This window comes from Pteronotus mesoamericanus, unplaced genomic scaffold, assembly GCF_021234165.1.
Source record: "Pteronotus mesoamericanus isolate MK-2021 breed Mesoamerican mustached bat unplaced genomic scaffold, CSHL_Meso_final contig_20, whole genome shotgun sequence".
In the NCBI taxonomy this organism is placed as follows: Eukaryota; Metazoa; Chordata; class Mammalia; order Chiroptera; family Mormoopidae; genus Pteronotus; species Pteronotus mesoamericanus.
The window spans coordinates 18,991,265-19,007,428 of record NW_026555085.1 but is presented as its reverse complement, the minus strand read 5'-3'; the positions used below and the strand labels follow the sequence as shown (position 1 = coordinate 19,007,428).

At 36.3% G+C, this 16,164-nt stretch overlaps 1 pseudogene; it reads left to right on the top strand.

The window, feature by feature from the left end:
• The first annotated feature begins 5,296 nt into the window (after positions 1–5,296).
• Positions 5,297–6,458, top strand: LOC129067519 (glyceraldehyde-3-phosphate dehydrogenase-like; annotated as a pseudogene).
• Positions 6,459–16,164: the final 9,706 nt, after the last annotated feature.

The following is a 16,164-nucleotide window of genomic DNA, read 5'->3' as shown; positions in this document are numbered from 1 at the left end:
CAAGACAGAGGAAATACATAATATTAATTATCAGAAATTATAAAAAATTATAATGCTGGGGCTGTGGTCACTGGCTTACCCTAGTAAACTGACCTGTGTAATTTATTTAAAATGAATGAACTGTCATAGTGATTAACCGAAGATAATTTATCTTTTATGTCAAAAAATGTAACAACGAGAATCCAATATGTATCTAATCAATAAGGTACTGTTAATACTGATGATTAAGCAGCTTGCTATTGTTGGGTTTGAATAAAAATGAAAAATATTCAGCAACTTTAAGGAGTAATAAGTGATCAAGATTACCACTACAGCCACTCTCCAATCAGCTCAAAGAGAATCAACACAAAATTTACCAAACATCTTACTTTTATTTTCAATAGTCAACACCAAATATATAAGATCCTTGAGCTTCTCATGTTGCCACACTATTATTCCCAAAATGCTCTATCTTGCTTGTTCCTTCTTTCCTACTTCCAATCCTCAAATCTAACTATTGTGCCATCTATAACAATCACTCCATACATAGCCAACTTGTGTATATACTCAACTTCATTCCCCAAAGTTTTCTTTCTACCTTTGTTTCAGCTGAACTCCCTCCTGAGGTACCTCATCCTCTGTAGTCCTTCCAAGCAGTACTTTCTATTAAGGACCGATGTGCTTGGTGTCCATTGATCCCCACTGTCTCACAGTTATCTTATACAATCCTTGGTCTTTTGAGGCATCTTTCACTGCAACATGCTCTCCCTGCTTCTCACCGCAGCCACTCTATTTGTTGAAGACTCAAAAATTGCAGACCACTCTCACAATGTTTCTGGCAATCATCCTGGGGTTCAATGTACTGTGGGTGGTTCATCCATTACCATAGCCTCTCAGTTCCTCAGGTTCATCATCTCCAACAATCTTCACTTTTCACTAGCTCAAAACTTGGACCTTATCAACAGCCATAAATTCTTCTCTTTCAAAATTACTATTTTATCTCTCTGATCCTAATATTTTCTCTTTTTAGCTTGCTTGTTCAGTTGTTCACACTAATCTACACTTGTACCTCATCAGGACCTATAATCTACTGGTCATTCTATTTTCTCCCTATTCATCAGTTTTCTTTTTCTTTTTTGCCATTTCCTTCAGTTTTCACCTTATATTCTCGTTGTTACATTTTTTGATATAAAAGATAAATGATCTCTGGTTAATTAATCACTATGACAGTAATTATCATTCTTTTTAAATAAATATATTCACACATATTTTCACCTTATATTCACATGTCATCTCAAAAACCCTCTAAGTGATGCCATATAATTTTTTGGCCCTCTCTCTTTTTGTTCTATTCTTCTGCAAAATTGCAGCCCTAATCTTGGAAAATTCTGTATTCTTATATTTAGAAAGTAAGAGCTATTGACGTAAAATGGTTTTACTTAAACTAATAATCAATGTCAAGTGATCATTAACACTGACCAATAATGCTGCTTAACTCTTCCACTTACATCATGGCTATTTCAAGCCTCTTCTGGGTTCCTTAAACTTATAACTGGTCTTTAGCCTCCTCCCTTCACCTGCCTCTAGTTTTACAGACAAAATCATCACCATCTGTTGCAAATTTCTTCATCTTCCCCATAAAAAGGACCAAGATCCATTAGCATCTTCCCCATAAAAAGGACCAAGATCCATTAGCATCTTCCGTTACTGTATTCTCTTCATTTCTGTTACATCAGAGGATTCTTTCTCTTCTTGAGGTTAATATGTCCTTGGTTTGATTCCATCTCCTCCTCTGAAACCTACTCTATTTTATCTTTGCTAAAGTTTCAACCTCTCTTTCCAACAGGATCTTTCCTGTTGCCTTTCTTTCTAAAAGATTTTATTTATTCATTTTTATAGAGGGGGAATGGGAGGGGAAAAAAGAAGGAGAGAAATATTGATGAGACAGAGAAAGAGCAATTGTTGCCTCTCATATGCTTCCTGACTGGGGACCAGACAGGGGATGAACCTGTAACCCAGGCATGTGCCCTCCCTGGGAGTTGAACTGGCAACCTTTCTCTTTGTGAAACAAACTCAACCAGCTGAGCCACACAGGTTGTAGGGGTATCCAAGCTTTTGACATCTCTGGGCCACACTGGAAGAAGCGTTGTCTTGGACCACACCTTAAATACATTGCAACACATAATCACAAGGAAACCTCATAATATTTTAGGTAAATTTATGATTTTGTGTTGGGCCTCATTCATAGTTATCCTGGGCTACATGAGACCTGCAGGCCACAAATTGGACACTCTTGGCTAGTGTATTCCTGCTGCCTTTTAAAAATCTTCATATTCCCCACTAAAAATAAGTTTCTGAATCCTTCATTTTTTTAAACAACAGAAATTTATTGTCTCCATTTTTTTCTTTAACTGCCAATTTACCTCTTACTCTTCAAATATACACTTCACAAAGTGTTGTCTACATTGTGTCTTTTTTAATGAATCTATTTATCCAACAAACATTTATTTAATAGCTATTATATACCATATACTGTTCTAAAACTGATTTGAGATTTATGATCATTAAGACAGTACAAAGAATTCAAAGTATTTTTTGAGATGAAACTTAATTCAAGTTTCTCCAAACTATTAATTATATGCCAATAACATAACTATAATGACTTTTTCCTGACTCTCATTCTACTTGGTACATTTCTACTTTTTGTTTTACTGTGTTAATCAACCCATGTTTACTATGACAGCCAACTCAATCTGTGTCCACGTTATACTTTATTGTTTTTCATTTATGTTACATAATCTAAGTCCCTTGAACCATGTGACAGATAACTGAAACATCCTGCTCTTTTGGGGAAGTAGACTTGCATGAGTTCTGAAGAATATACCTCCCTCATTTTTGCAGGGAGAAGAGTTCTCTGTGAAGTGTCTAGATGACATCAATAAAGAGTCACTGACAATATTGTATATGTGGGTTAGAAATATGACTGATCCTTTTGCCTCTCTGGAAGTACTACTGGCACAACACAGTAAAAGTATGGACAGGAAGTGGTTCTATACTGAGATCAAACAAGGGAGTCCTAAGCCCTGGAATAAGATAGGAATGATAGAAATATTATGTAGTGTAATATTTATAGATTCATGATAAAATTAGCTATGAGAAAGAATCAATAAAGCAAAAACACATTTCCAGGAAAGGAAATAAAAACTGTTTTTTTCTTGAGCAAGCCTGTATTATAAGTTATAAAGAATTGTAGGTGATTGTGATTTTGGTCTGTTTTGTATTACTAATGACAGTTAATACTCTTGAAAGGATTTGTTCATTTCTCTTTAAAAAACAGTTTTCATGGGCTGACTCTCAGTGGTGAGATTAAAACTGCAATACAGTACAACCAGATGGAGTTAAATAGGGAAAATACACTGCCATGGATTCAATCATAATTAGACCCCCTCATTATTAACCTAAGGCTGTTCAACATTGCTTGTTGGTGCCACCCCATTGTTCTTACACATAAAATTTAATGTTACAGTTCTTGGAGAGTCTATCAATAAGTAATATTAGGAGCCACTAAGTGAATTTTTGGAATCGTAGGTATGCTCATAGAGAATTTTTAGAGAATAATTAACCAATACAAAATTACTAGATATAAATTAATTTTGTAAGTTACTCCTTTCCCTAGCAAAATGTCAGTTATGTTTTACAAGTGATGCTGGCAGAGATTATAACATAATCTCTGAGAATATAATGGGTTTTGAGTTCTTTTCATTGTTGGAAATATTTGGCTGCATCATACCCTCTCTCCTGCTCTCAGTGAAGTATAAAATCTTGTCAGCCCTTGTTATTTCCTTACTTTATCTTGTGCTAACGTCATACATTAGAGCAGGTTACCAAGCAACCACTAGCTATCTCTGAGTGTCTGCAGCAATGGTACCTCCTGATACCTCCTGTCACAGTGTCTCCTGTTAAGTTGTCAAGATTGGAGCACCTAGCATGGTTGCCATAGTCACTCTTAGCAGTGGCCTATGCCTGCTGGACTGAGAGCATAGTTCTGAGTTCCCAATTTAATTAATGAAATAGTAATGAAATAGGCTATTCTGGCTATCATTGTTTTTTGAACTAAGCACATTTCATGAGTATGAAGAGAAACCATTAAAGTGTTTGTGAATATTGAAGTAATATAGCTTAAATATTTGAAGTGGGTAAAATATTCTATCTATGATATAACATTTGCAAGTGTGGCATTTAGTCGCCAATGAAGTATCCCTCAATGTAAGTCATAGTAGCAGTCATTATTGTTATTTTACGTATATTAGAAAGAAATCTTTAGAATCGGAGTTTTGACTTTTTAAATTATTTTTACATGGTGAGTAGCTTCATCTCCATTTAGCAAGGCCTGTAAATATGTGCAATGACTAGTGGTACTTAATCAGAATGAGTATTGCTAATGGAAATAATAGCAGCAGTTGTTTCCATTTATTAGTTGTTTGTAATGTATCAGAGCCTGTGCTAAGTGCGTTACTTGAATTATCTCATTTAATTTTCACAAAGTCTAAGTGAGTTTAATGTGAGCCACATCTCTCTCTCTCTTTTTTTAAATATATGTTATTGATTATGTTATTACAGTTGTCCCAATTTTCCCCCTTTGTCTACCTCCACCTTGTACTTCCATTCCTTCTAGCAATGCCTCCCTTAGTTCACGTCCATGGGTCACAACTATAAGTTCTTTGACTACTCCATTTCCTTTATTGTTCTTAACACCCTGCAGTCTATTTTGTATGTACCAATTTGTGCTTATGAATCCCCGCACCTTTTCCCCTATTCTCTCCATTTCCCCCTCAACTGATGACCCTCCAAATGATCTCAATATCAACTATTCTGTTCTTGTCCTTTGTGTTTGCTTAGTTTGTTATTTGGATTCAATTCTTGATAGTTGTGAATTTATTGCCATTTTAATGTTCATCCTTTTGGTCTTTATTTTTTTTATATATATAATTCCCTTTAGCACTTCATATAATAATGGCTTGGTGATGATGAACTCCTTTAGCTTTACCTTGTCTGGGAAACACTTTATCTGTCCTTCAATTCTAAATGATAGTTTTGCTGGATAGAATAATCTAGGCTGTACATCTTTGATTTTCATTATGTTGAATACTTCTTGTGAGTCCCTTTTATTCTGCAAAATTTCTTTTGAGAAATCAGCTGACAGTCTTATGTGAACTCCTTTGTAGGTAACTCTCTGCTTTTCTCTTACTGCTCTTAAGATTCTCTCTTGAGGCTCTCTGCTCCTCCTGTTCCACAGGCAGCTGGGTCTTCCTGCGCAGTGCCAGCCTCAACTCTGAGACAAGATGATGAAGATCGGAGTGAACGGATTTGGCCGCATTGGGCGCCTCGTCACCAGGGCTGCTTTTTACTCTGGCAAAGTGGATGTTGTCACCATCAATGACCCCTTCATTGACCTCAATTACATGGTCTATATGTTCCAGTATGATTCTACTCATGGCAAGTTCAAAGGCACAGTCAAGGCTGAGAAAGGGGAAGCTTATCATCAGCGGAAAGTCCATCTCCATCTTCCAGGAGCGAGATCCCACCAACATCAAATGGGGTGATGCTGGTGCTGAGTATGTTGTGGAGTCCACAGGTGTCTTCACTACCATGGAGAAGGCTGGGGCTCACTTGAAGGGTGGCGCCAAGAGGGTCATCATCTCTGCCCCTTCTGCCGATGCCCCCATGTTTGTGATGGGTGTGAACCACAACAAGTATGACAACTCCATGAAGATTGTCAGCAATGCCTCCTGCACTACCAACTGCTTGGCCCCCCTGGCCAAAGTCATCCATGACAACTTTGACATTGTGGAGGGACTCATGACCACAGTCCATGCCATCACTGCCACCCAGAAGACCGTGGACAGCCCCTCTGGGAAGCTGTGGCGTGACGGCCGGGGGGGTGCCCAGAACATCATCCCTGCTTCTACTGGTGCAGCCAAGGCTGTGGGCAAGGTCATCCCTGAGCTCAATGGGAAGCTCACTGGCATGGCTTTCCGTGTCCCCACCCCCAATGTGTCAGTTGTGGATCTGACCTGCCGCCTAGAGAAAGCTGCCAAATATGATGACATCAAGAAGGTAGTGAAGCAGGCATCAGAGGGCCCCCTCAAGGGCATCCTGGGCTACACTGAGGACCAGGTTGTCTCCTGTGACTTTAAAAGTGACACCCACTCCTCCACCTTTGATGCTGGGGCTGGCATTGCCCTCAATGACCACTTTGTCAAGCTCATTTCCTGGTATGACAATGAATTTGGCTACAGCAACAAGGTGGTCGACCTTGTGGTCCACATGGCCTCCAAGGAGTAAAAGCCCCCTGAACCACCAGCTCCAGCGACAGGAAGAGAGACCCTCAGCTGCTGGGGAGTCCTTGCCCCAAATCGATCCCCCAACACACTGAGAATCTCCTGATCTTGTTTCCATCCTAGACCCCCTGAAGAGGGGAGGGGATTAAAAAGCCCTGCCTTGTCATGCACCATCAATAAAGTTCACTGTACCCCCCCCGCCAAAATAAGATTCTCTCTTGATTTTTAACCTTTGGTATTTTACTTTATTTTTATTTTTTTAAACATTTTTAGGAATTTATCCATTTCATCCACATTGTTCAGTTTGTTGGCATATAGTTATTTATAATATTTTCTTAAAATCTTTTGAATTTATTTGGTGTCTGTTACATTTCTCCTCTTTCATTTCTGATTTTATTTATTTGCACTCTCTTTTTTTTCTTGAGTCTGGTTAAAGTTTTGTCAATCTTGTTTATCTTTTCAAAGAATTAGTTCTTGGATTCATTGATCTTTTGTATCTTTTTTTAGACTCTTGTTTATTTCTGCTCTGATCTTTATTATTTTCTTCCTTCTACTCACTTTGGGCTTTCTTTATTGTTCTTTTCCAAGTTCCTTTAAGTGTAAATTTATATTGTTTATTTGAGCTACTTCTTGTATTTTGAGATAGGCCTGTAATGCTATGGATTTCCCTCTTAGGATTGCTTTCCCAGTGTCCCACAGATTTTGGATGGTTATGTCCTCATTTTCATGTTTCAAGGTATATTTTTATTTCTTTTTTATTATATTTTTCTATTTTTAAATCATGTTTATTATAGTTGTCTCAATTTTTCCCCCTTTGCCCTCCTCTACCCATCCTACCCCTCCATCCCTCCCTAGTTTTACAGTCAATTCCCACTCTGTTGTCCATGTCCATGGGTGATTCATATATGTTCTTTGTTTAGTTCCTTCTTCTTTCCACCATTGTCCTTTTTCCCTATCCTCTCTGGTTACTTTCAGCCTGCTACATATTTCCTTCCTGTGGTTTATTTTGTTCATTAGTTTATTTTGCTGAACAGATTTCACTTATGGGTGAGATCATATAGTATTTGTCTTTCACCGACCAGATTATTTCACTTAGCACAATATTCTCCAGTTCTATCCATGTTGTCTCAAAAGGTAGGAGCTCCTTCTTCTTCTTTTTTTAATGCAGATTGATTTTGTTTATTTTTTAATGTCAAGATCCGTTATAAAATATTAAAACATTTAAATCCATTATAAAGTCTCAGCATCATGACAGCTGCACAGAAATAATCAAGTAGATCAATGAAATAAAATGAGCATTTTAGAAACAAACATATATATCTTTCTAACAATGTAATATATGATTAGATTGATATTTCAAATCAATGGGGAAAATAAGGCTTATTCAACATACAAGATGCATGGATCACTATTACTTGAAATAAAACAAATATAGAGCCCTATTTCACACATTATACAAGAAATATTCAGGTGAGTTAAAAATCAATATGTAAAATCTAAGGAGTTTTAGGGGAAAATACAAAATAATATTTTTCTTGCTCTGAAGTAACATATTCAAACCTAGAAGTTATAAAGTAAAATATTGACAATATGACTATATCAAACATTTAAGACTATCCAGTAATATTCATTTTAAAAAAAGTTAAAGAACAAGTAATAGAATAGGAAAGTATTTGCAACATATTTATAAAAGGGTTAATAGTTGTTTTTGTGTTATTTTTTGGGGGGAAATATTCTACAAACATTTAATCAAAAAATTTATAAAGAATACCAAAAAGTCATTTAACTCTTTTAAAAAAATAATAGAAATAGACAAGATTTATATATATTTATATATAAAACAGGTTTAATTTCAACAAATAAAGTAATAATTAATATAACACATCATTGTCACAATCAGATTAATAAATATTAAAAATATTGGTAATATCAAGTATTGGTGACTGTGAAAAGAGCTGGATAGTCATAGACTCCTTTTCTTCATCTTAAAGCAGTGCCTTTAGCATATTTTGCAATGCTGGTTTGGTGGAGGTGTATTCTTTTAGCCTTCTTTTGTCTGGGAAACTCCTTATTTTGCCTTCCATTTTCATTGAGAACCTTGCTGGGTAGAGCAAGGCCTTTGCTTTTCATACTTGGAATATTTCTTGCCATTTCCTTCTGGCGTGTAGTGTTTTTGCTGAGAAGTCACCTGCTAGCCATATTGGGGCTCCCTTATATATTAGTATCTGTTTCTCCCTTGCTGCCTTTAGGATCTTCTGTTTGTCTTTGATATTTGCCATTTTAATGATGATGTGTCTTGGAGAGGGCCTCATGGGGTTCCTCTTGAATGGGACCCTCTGGGCTCCCTGGACTTCTGTGACTTTTTCTGTGCTCAAATTAGGGAAGTTTTCCATCATTACTTTTTCTAACAGGTTCTCTATCCCTTCCTCCTCTTCTTCTTCTGGTTTCCCTATTATACGGATATCATTACATTTCAGGTTGTACTGCATTTCCCTAAATGCCTCTTTATTTTTTAGTCTTTTTTCATTTTCTTGCTCTTTCTGGGAGCTTTTTTCTATCTTATACTCCAGCCCACTGATTCGATCCTCTGCTTCATCAAGGCTGCTTTCGATTCCTTCTACTGTGTTCTTCAATTCAGAAATTGTATTCTTCATTTCCTCTTGTGTCTTATTGATAGTTTCTATGTTCTTTTTCATGCTGATATAGTTTGCAGTAAGTTCCTTTTACTTTCTCTGTAGTTTTGTGTAATTCTCTCTGAACTCACTCAGCTCACTGAGCTTCCTTAGAATCATTGTTTTGAACTCAATAACTGATAGTTTACTTGCCTCTATTTCATTTATTTTTCTTTCTCGGATTTTGCCTTTTTCTTTGAATGGGTGGTGTTTCTTTGTCTTCCCATTACTTGTGAGACTCTTCTTTTACGCTTCTGCTTCTTAAATTGATCTGTTTTGATTTCCTGACTTTGTGATGTGAATTTCTAATGGTAGGAGATCACTGTTTTTTTTTCCTTTCTGTGTCTGTTTCTGATTATGTCAGATGTTGCCCCTGTCTGACCTTAGGCAGTCTGTTTGAGACTTCCAGGAATCTACTGTCTTTGGCTATCTCTTCAGCTGTTAATCTAGTCACTCTGCACTCAGCAGGCTGGCTTAGAGACACCACAGGGCCGGGCAGAGTCCCTCATGGGAGCGGAGTTATTGGGACTTCTCACGCTGCTGATGCTCAGGGGATTGGTCTGCCTGAGCCAGATGGCTGCTGCCATATGGGGGCGGAGTCAGCACCAGGATCCCGCCAGCTACTCTCTCTATTCTCTCCCCAAAGCCTCCATCTCCACTCTCTCCTCAAGTGTCTCTAGACCACTCCACACCCTCTTTAGCCAAGGATCTACTATCTGTGGCTGCTACTCTATACTGAGACGTCAGGTTTTAGTACTACCAAGCCTAGGTTAAGCCTCCTGGGGGCAGGTCTATTGGATCCTCTTGCACTGTTGTCGTTCAGTGGAGTGGTCTGCCTGAGCAAGATGGTTCTTCTTCATGAGGGATGAGTCAGCACTGGGATCCCATCAGCTACTCTCTCAGTTCTCTCCCCAAAGCCTCCTTCCCCAGTCTCTCCTCAGGCGTCTTCAGCCCATTCTGCCCCTGTTTTTGCCGGAGACCAGGGTAAGTGGTCTGCAAACAAAAATTTATGCGTTGGCCCTTTAAACTGCTCTCTGATCTCCAGCCTCCTGTCTCTGGCAGAGAGGAACCCTGCTGCTTTCCACAGCTGGCTCTTATTTGTGTACTTTATGGGCTATGGTGCTCTAGGCTGGAGATCTCTGCTTATGGTTTAGACCTCACTCATCTCAGGGGGATCCAATTGGCCTTTTCAATATCCTTCTGGTGTTGTCGCCAGTGAGTGTCCCACCTGTCTTCTTGAGTCTCTACTGCACTCCTTACCAGTTAGGTTTTGCTAACGCTGATTCTTCTGTTTGTCCGAGGTTAAAAGGCTCCTCTCTAGCTATTGTTCAGTTGTTTGTTCCAGGTGATTTCTCCACAATTTAGTTGTAATTCCAGGTTGGTCCTGGGAGGAGGTCAGTGTGACTTCCACTCATTCCTCTGCCATTTTGATCCTCTCTCAGCTTTTTAATTATGATGTGTCTTGGTGTGGTCCTGTCTGGGTCCATCTTGTTTGGGACTCTCTGTGCTTCTTGTACTTGTATGTCTATTTCCTTCACTAAATTAAGGAAGTTTTCTTTCATTACTTTTTCAAATACATTTTCAATTTCTTGTTCTTCCTCTCTTCTTTCTGGCATCCCTTATGATTTGAATGTTGGTACATTCAAAGATGTCCCAGAGGTTCTTTAGGCTATCCTCATTTTTTTTCTGAATTCTTTTTTCTTCCTGCTGCTCTGATTGAATGTTTTTTCCTTCCTTGTATTCCAAATTGTTGGTTTATTCTCAGCTTCATCCCCTCCACTCTTCATTCCCTAGAAAGTTTTCTTTATATCACTTAATGCAACCTTCATTTCTGCCTGGGTCTTTTTTATGCTGCTGGAGTACCCAATGAGTTCCTGGAACATGCTGATACCCAGTGTTTTGAATTGTGCATATGATAGGTTGGTTATCTCCATTTCATTTAATTCTTTTTCTGGAGTTTTGTTCTGTTCTTTCATTTCTGCCATATTTCTTTGTCTCCTCAATTTGGCAACCTCCCTGTGTTTGTTTCTATGTATTAGGTATATAGTTGTTTTGGCTCCCCATCTCAGTAGTGTGACCTATTGTAGAAAAGCACACTTATAAGCTGCATTGGGTGGAACCTTAGGTAATCGCCAGGGTGTAGCAACCCATGTCACTGCTCTGTAGCTCTGTATTAGGGAGGGCCCTGGGCTGTTGTCTGGTCTGGGGCCTAACAGTTGTGCTGCCTGGCCTCTGAAGTTTTGCCCAGGAGGAAGCTGTATCCTGGCACTTGCCCTTTTGCCAGTCACTTCACTTTCTCCCCATATGTGACTGGTGCCCTTCCAGTTGCTGCCCTGGTGCTGAACCACAGAGAAGATGGGTTGGTGTGAGTCCAAATCCATTATGGGCCCTTTAAGAGGAGCCTTTTGAGGATCTCTGTTTCTTCTGCTGCCTCAACTCCCACTGGTTTTTATAGCCAGAAGTTATGGGGACTTATCTTCCTAGTAATGGAACCCTGGGCTAAGTGGTCTGGTCTGGGGCTAGGATCCCTCACTCCTGACGTATCCCTCCCAATTTTTATCCCTCACACATGGATGTGGAACTGCCTTGTGGATCTCTATGCCTCTCCTGTCACTCCAGGTCCCTGTATCTCTCTGTGCCTCTTGCGGCCTCCCCACCCCTCTGAGCATCTCTGCTTCTCCACTCCCCCTACCCATCTGGATGAATGTGGCTTCTTTAAATCATTGGTTGTTAGAAATCCACTGACTCAATTTTCTGACAATTCTGGTGATGTTTGTTTTGTAATCTAGTTTTATTTTTTGTTTTTGTTGTGCTAGAGGGTGAGAAGTGCTTACCTATGCTGCCATCTTGACTGGAAGTCCTCATATCCCTCTTTTAAGTATGAGGAAACAAAAACAGGGAGAAGAAAAATAGTTTGCCTAAAGACAGCTAAGAAGAGCAAAGCTGGGATTTTTAACACAGATCTTTCTGAGCCTGGAGGACTTAAAGAAATGTAATTTTTGATTAACAAACTATAGAGAAGAAATTTGGATTGCACAAAAGGTGTTCCTTGTGAGAAGTTATTTTCTGTAAAAATTCCTCTTTGCAGCACTGGTTTTTGAAGTTGATACAGAACCAATCTTATGAGCAGCTGATTGCTTGCATGATATTACTGGAGGAGTTTAAGAAAAGATCTCATCTGTAAAAATCCTCATCCTGGGCCTGAGAGTGATTTGAGAGTCATTTATTTGAATGGTCAAATTGTGGGTCAAGGCACTAATTAGCCCCCTACTGATTAGTAAAGGAGATTGTTGATGACTAACGGGAAGGAAAAGTTCCCAAACATGGCCTATCTGGAAGGGAAGTTTAGGAGGAATACTAAATAGGGGTTGGGGGAATCTCATGGATTATTAATAACTGGGGAATAAAAATTTAAAAGTTAGAAGTAAGATGTTGGATATAAATTGTTGGCTTCATAATTTAGCAAAGAATTTTCCTCTCAGTCAATGTTTACAGAAGGATAGATTTCTTTTTCATTTGTATTCAGGTTTTATTGATATACAATATAATTCACTTATTTTAGTTTATAATTCTGAAAAATGCATACAGCAATATAAACACTGCTACAATAAACACACAGATAGCTCCATCATCGCATAAATTTTCCTGTACCTTTGTGTAATCAAAACCTACCATCCACCTCAGTCCTTGACATTGATTTGTTCTCCATTACTACATGTTCTTCCTCACTGTAGTATTTCTTTTTCCAGGATCTCATATAAATTAAATCATGGAGTATATGTAGCCTTTAAGTCCAACTTCTTTCACTTACTATGACACATTTGAAATACATCCAGTTTTTGTGTGTGTTCTTTTCAATACTGAGATGTGTATCATTGAATAAATATGCACTAATTTCTTTATCCAGTCTCCACTTGTAAGAAATGTGGGCTGTCACTGGTGATGATGAATAAAGCCTCTCTGAACATTCACATTCTGAATTTTGTGTGAACTTAAAGTTTTATTTCACTTGGGTAAATATCAAGGAATAAGACTGTTGGATTTTATGGTATGGTTTGGTTAACTTTATTAGAAAATACAGAATTATTTTCAAAAGTAATTGTATTATATTGCATTCCTGTAAGAAATGTAAGAAAGTTCCAGTTCCTCTGTATCCTTTCCAACATAGGAGATTGTTTTGTTTTCCCCATTATAATAGGTGCATAGTGGTAATATCCCATTGTGGTTTAAATTTTTATTTCCCTAATGACTAATTTTGTTGGCCTTTTTGCATGTGCTGATTTATATTCCATATAACTGTTTTGGTAAAGTATCTGTTTCCATCTTTTGCCTGTTAAAAAAAAGGGGTTGTTTCCTTATTATTGGGTTTTGAGAGAACTGTATACAATCTAGATAAAAGTCCTTTACCAGGACCATGGTCTGCAAAAATTTTTATCCCAATCAATGGCTTATTTTTAAATTTTTGTTCACAGAATCTTTCATAGAGTAGCACTTAATATTGATGAAGTTTAATTATTGATTTTTAAAAATGGATTGTGTTTTTTAGTCTTATGTCCAAGAAAACTTTTCCTAACCCAAGGTCACAAAAATTTTCCTGTATGTCTTAAAGTTTTATATTTTATAAGTAGTCCTGTAATTCATTGTGAGTTAGTTATGTTGTATAATGTGTGATTAATTTTACAGTTTTTGGGGAAAGCCATATGAATATTCAATTTTTCCAGAACCATTTATTGATAAGACTATTAATTTCCCATTGAATTACCTTTGTATCTTTGCAAAAATTCTACTGTCTGTTTATATATGGATCAATTTTTGGACTCTCTTCTTTTACCTGGGTCTATATGCCTATCCTTTCTCCAATGTCACACTGTCCTCATAATTTAGCTTTATAGTATGTAAATGAGTCTTGTGAGTCTTTTAATTTTTTTCTTATTTTATCAGAAAAAGGTGGTTCTCCTAGATTCTTTGTCTTCCCATATAAATTTTAGAATCAGCTAATTAATTTTGACCAAAAAAAAATCCCACTGAAATTTATGATTACAATTTTATTTCATCAATAGAATAGTTTGGGGAAAATTGACATCTTTACTAACTCATCCATTCTATGAATATTCTATATTTATTCATTATTTTAATTTTTAAGGTTTTTTTTTAGCGATTTTTCTTTTGTTTTAACATAGCAATACTGCACTAAATCTAAATATTTTTATTTCGACCTATTGTATAATGAACAGAAATTTAAAGAAAAATAATTTGTGACAAAATTACATGAAATTCAAGTTTTAGTTCTATAAGTAAATTTTGTCATAAAAAAGATTTATGGTTGATTTTTGTACAATGACTTTATTAAATCCATTTATTAGTTTTCATAGATTTGTGCATTCCATAGGTTCTTCTGTATAGATGAAATAACACTGGAGGTTAATAAGATTATCTCCCTAGCTGAAAGTTAAGATTTCATAGATCTCGAAGATCTAGCTTTTTGTTTGATTTATTCTTCTCTATTATTTATCTGCTCTCATTATTTCTTTATTGTTTTCTTCCTTTGTGTTTGCTTTACATTTAATTTTCTCTTTTTTCTAGTTTATTAAAGTGGAAGCTTAGATAATTGATTTGAGACTCTTTTATTTTTAATATAAACATTTGATGCTGTAAATTTCTCTCTAAGCACTGCTTTAATGCATTCCACACATTTTGCTTTGCAGTGTTTTCATTTTTATTCAAAATATATTCTAACATTTTATGTGTTCTTCTTTAACCTATGAGGTATTTAAAAATGTGCTGTTTGCTTTCCAAATATATGTGGATTTTCTAGTTATATTCCTGTTTTAGTGATTAATCTTTAAATGATGGCCAGAACATATTCTCTGTGTGATTTTAATACTTTTAAATTTTTTGAAGTTGTTTTTCAGCTTGCAGTATTCTTGATTTTGGTGAATGTTGCAGGTGTTCTTGAAGAGAATGTGTATTCTGCTGTTGTTGGTTAGATTGTTCTATAAATAACAATTAAGCCATATTTTGTTGATAGAAATAATTATGTTCTCTTTAGGTTCTTTATACTGATACGAATTGCACTGAATTTGTAGATCACTTTGGTATATGGATGTTTTAACAATATAATGTTTTTTAATTCGTGAATATGACATGTCTTTCCATTTGTTTTCTTCAATTTTTTGCATCAATGCTTTATTATTTTCAGTGCAGAGGTCTTTCACCTGTTTGGTTAAATTTATTCCTAAGTATTTTATTGTTTTTGATGTTATTGTAAATGAGACTGTTTTCATATATTTAAAAAAATATTTTGTAGTCAGTGTTTAGAAATGCAGCTCATTTTTGTATGTTGATTTTGTATACTGAAACTTTACTGAATTTGTTTTATTCGTTCTAACATTTTTTGTGGAGTTGTTAGGATTTTCTATATATAAGATCATGACATCTACAATCAGAGACAATTTAACTTTTTCCTTCCCAATCTGAATGCATTTAATCTCTTTTTTTTGCATACTTACTCTGGCCAAGACTTCCTTGACTTCCTGTAAGGCTACATGAACAATTTTAAGAATTCCATTTTGATACATCTATTCTGTTTTTGACTATCTCTTTGTATAATTTTATAGTGATTGTACAAGTATTACATGAAGTATACACCACTTATCCCAGGCTACTGGTATCATAATTTTACCAGTTTCATTGAAGTGTAAAAACTTAATCTCCCTTTGTATCCCCCCTCACTTATAATTGTTTTAAGAATTTTCTCTTTAGATACTTAGAATAAAATTAGTATTATAATTTATCTTCAACCCTTGAACATAACTCAGTAGGAGAAGGAAAGTTTATTGTGTTTACCCACTTTTTTTTTCATACCTTCCTGGTGTTCCAAGATTCCTCACTTAATATCTTCCTTTTGGTTAGAGAACTTTGCTTAGTCATTCTTTTAGGGTAGATATGCTTGAGATAATTTTTTTAAATTTTTATTTGAGAATATTTTGATTTCTCTTTTATGTCAAATGAATATTTTCACTCAATATAGGTTTCTGGGTTGACAGTTCTTTTCTTTCCACACTTGGAAATCTTGTTCCTCTTTCTTCTGGGCTCCATGGTTTTTCATGAGAAATCTGCTTCCATTCAAATTATCTTTCCTTTAAGATTTTTCTCTTTGTCTTTAATTTTCA